Genomic DNA, 3855 nt, shown 5'->3' on the forward strand with positions numbered 1-3855 from the left:
ACATATTATAATAAAAAATAAGTAAAGGGTGGTTTGAGGTAGAGCCAGGGGTGGTCGGATGTGACTTGTGCTGTCACACAGCAGCAGTGACAGTGGAGAGCAGCAGTGGCCCCAACAGAGAATCCTGTGAACGGTAGAAGGAGTTGGTGGCCTCTTCGAATTGAGAGGAAGAGAGAGAGAGAAAAGGATCGTAAGGTGCTGGCCCTTTTTTCGCTTCATGTGCAACATCCAGGTAGAGATGTCTTTTGGCTCAGTGGATGGAGCGTCGGTCTGCGGACTGAGCCTCGCTCTCTGAAATAAATAAAAACATATTATAGTAAAATAAGTAAAGGGTGGTTTGAGGTAGAGCCAGGGGTGGTCGGATGTGACTTGTGCTGTCACACAGCAGCAGTGACAGTGGAGAGCAGCAGTGGCCCCAACAGAGAATCCTGTGAACGGTAGAAGGAGTTGGTGGCCTCTTCGAATTGAGAGGAAGAGAGAGAGAGAAAAGGATCGTAAGGTGCTGGCCCTTTTTTCGCTTCATGTGCAACATCCAGGTAGAGATGTCTTTTGGCTCAGTGGATGGAGCGTCGGTCTGCGGACTGAGGGGTCCCGGGTTCGATTCCTGTCAGGGGCACATGCCTGAGCTCGATCCCCAGTGGGGGAAGGGGGTGAGAGGTGGCCGGTTGGTGGTCCTCTCTCATCATTGAAGTTTCTGTCTCTCCCTCTCCCTTCCTCTCTGAAATCAATACAAATTATATATATATTTTTTAAAAAAGGAAATATCTTTTAGACGTGAGTGCAGGAATGCGATCTGGCTGGAGGCTATATGTCTTGGGTGGCAGTGCAGTGATGTAGGGGGGTCAGGAGACATGCTTGCAAGCGGAGTGACTGAAGGAGGGCACTTCAGGGACGGAGGCATGTAGGGGTGTGGAAACCCGACTTAGGTTTGGCGGGAGTTGAGGAATCTCAAGTCCTCGTAAACAGCCCGCCCCCCGCCCCGAGGTAGGAAGCAGGGTGGGCTGGCTGGGGAGGAGGCAGAGCAGGTTGGGAATGGCCGGGGCGCGGAGCTGGAGGGCAGGAAGGCGGTCGGCAAGAAGCCTTCCCTGGGGGGAGATGCCAGAGGTCCCGGCTGACATGGGAGACAATCCGTTTCTAGTGGCGTCTGCCTGCCTGGTTGTATGACTTCTGCTTCTCCCACCCCCACCCCCCAAAAAAACACCTTTGAGGTTCTACATTGCATCCTGAGCCCCCCAACTTGGAGCCTTACTCATTTCATGTGCCATTTGCACCTCGGGACACGTGGGTCCCTGTCGGTCTGTGTCTGCGTGGAGACTGGATGTAAAAGGCCCTCGTCATTTTATTTTTTTTTAAATATATTTTATTGATTTTTTACAGAGAGGAAGGGAGTGGGATAGAGAGTTAGAAACATCGATGAGAGAGAAACATCCATCAGCTGCCTCCTGCACACTCCCCACTGGGGATGTGCCCGCAACCAAGGTACATGCCCTTGACCGGAATCGAACCTGGGACCCTTCAGTCTGCAGGCCGACGCTCTACCCACTGAGCCAAACCGGTTAGGGCGGCCCTCGTCATTTTAAAGCTCTTTGAGGTCTGACCGAGGCAGGGAGTGTATGGCTCATTTCTTTTTCTGCTGTGAGTTACATGTCTGCAAAGCTCGTTGAATACACTTTGCCCTAAAAGCTCATTGAATACACTTTGCCCTGGCCGATGTGGCTCAGTTGGTTGAGCATCATCCCGTGCACCGAAAGGTTGCCGGTTCGATTCTGGTCGGGGCCTGTGCCTGGGTTGCGGGCTCGATCCCCGGTGGGGAGCGTGCAGGGGGTAGCCGATATTCCTCCCCCACATCAATGTTTCTCTCTCTCTCTCCCCCTCTCCCTTCCTCTTTCTCAAAAAATCAATAAAAATAGCCCTGGCCGGTTGAGCTCAGTGGACAGCGCATCGGCCCATGGACCGAAGGGTCCCGGGTTCGATTCCGGTCAAGGGCCTGTGCCTCGATTGTAGGCTCCATCCCAGCCCTGGTCGGGAGACAACCAATCAATGTGTCTCTCTCACATCGATGTCTCTCTCTTCGCTCTCTCTCTCTTTCCAGCCTTGCCCCCTTCCTTCTACTCTCTCTAAAAATCAATGGAAAAATATCCTCAGGAAATATCTCTCTCCAAGCACCCTCCACTGCCATATCGTATGCATTTGAACTTGAGCAGGTGGAGTTAGGATGTGGTCCCATGGTACCATCGTCTAAGTGTGCCTGGTTCCCATGAGTCTTTGCAGCCCCCCACTTCTGTCTGTGGTTAAATGTTGTGAGTGTGGCTGTGGTTCCTCCTGAACACTTGTTACTATGAAGCAGGAAAGTAATCATGTCCTGGTTTGATCTAGCAACTTTGTTGGAGGATTCGTTAAACAGCAGGCACTATTGATACATGAGAAAGAGATACGCAGAATCCTCGAGTTAAATTCCAGAAATACTAATAACGTGACATTCAGAGAAAAGGTCGCTTATTTTTACCTGGAAAAGTTTAGATATTTTATGTAAGTTGAGAATTATGGGAAATTCTCAAATTTTAACAAAGATACAATTATATCCAAACTCAATTTAAATTTTAAAGATTTTTATCATTTAAAAAGCTAAGCAGGTAAAACTTGAAATTGCAATATGCGTCTCATGTCTGAGTCTCTCCAAAGACGGGTCTATTTTAAGGAGTTTTCTGTGTGTATGTGTGTGTGTGTGTTTTTAATATATTTTATTGGTTTTTTACAGAGAGGAAGGGAGAGGGATAGAGAGTTAGAAACATTGATGAGAGAGAAACATTGATCAGCTGCCTCCTGCACACCCCCTACTGGGGATGCGCCCACAACCAAGGTACATGCCCTTGACCGGAATCGAACCTGGGACCCTTCAGTCCGCAGACCGATGCTCTATCCACTGAACCAAACCGGTCAGGGCTATTTGTTTTTTTAATGTGTCTATTTATGGGTATTATTACTATGGAAATCAGTTGGGGGAGGGGAACTGACTCCTCTGCAGATTTTTATTTTTGAGAACTTTTTTAACATATGTTTTTACTGATTTTTAGAGAGAGAGAGGAGTGGAGAGGGAGAGAGAGATGGAAACATCAATGATGAGAGAGCATCACTGATCGGCTGCCTCCTGCACGCCCCGCACTGGGGATCGAGCCCGCAACCCGGGCCTGTGCCCTGACCGGGAATCGAACCTCCTGGTTCCTAGGTCGACGCTCACCCACTGAGCCACACCAGCCGGGCTTGTCTCTGGTGCTTTAGTTGAGTGTGGCAGTGAAAGAGAGTTAAAACCTGCATTCCTGCCCTTGACATCCCTGTTCCCACCCTCGGGGCAGGTGCCATGTTGTAAATGATGGTTTGGATCCATAGAAGCTGCCGTTTGGGGCAACTAACGGGCAGATTTGTTAAAATGCGTGTTTACAAACCAGCTCCCAGCGACCCCAAATGTGGCCGGTTTTTCCTGTCCTTCATTTTCACCCCATGCTGGTGACTCCCCTGCGACTTTTCTATCTTTCTCCCTCCTCCTCCTCCTCAGACCTGCACATACATCGTTGCCCCTCGAGGACACGGTGTCACTGTAGGGCCTGTTCTCTGGTCTCGGTTTTCCTATCTTTCACGCGCTCGCTCGTGGGCTTTTCTGTAGAGATAGGATCCCTTCCTCCCCTCTTGCTGGGAACAAAAAGGGGGACACATTGAGACAAGATACGCTCCCATGGCAACAAGAGATTGGCAGTCAGAAATCTGGAAAAGTTTTAGCCTCGGCTAAAATACGAGGAATCGGGCTGCTTTGGGGGAGTTTGGAGACGAAGAGTTCTTGAAGTTAGATTAAAAGCAGCT

This window comes from Myotis brandtii, unplaced genomic scaffold (genome assembly GCF_000412655.1).
Source record: "Myotis brandtii unplaced genomic scaffold, ASM41265v1 scaffold1026, whole genome shotgun sequence".
NCBI lineage: Eukaryota > Metazoa > Chordata > Mammalia > Chiroptera > Vespertilionidae > Myotis > Myotis brandtii.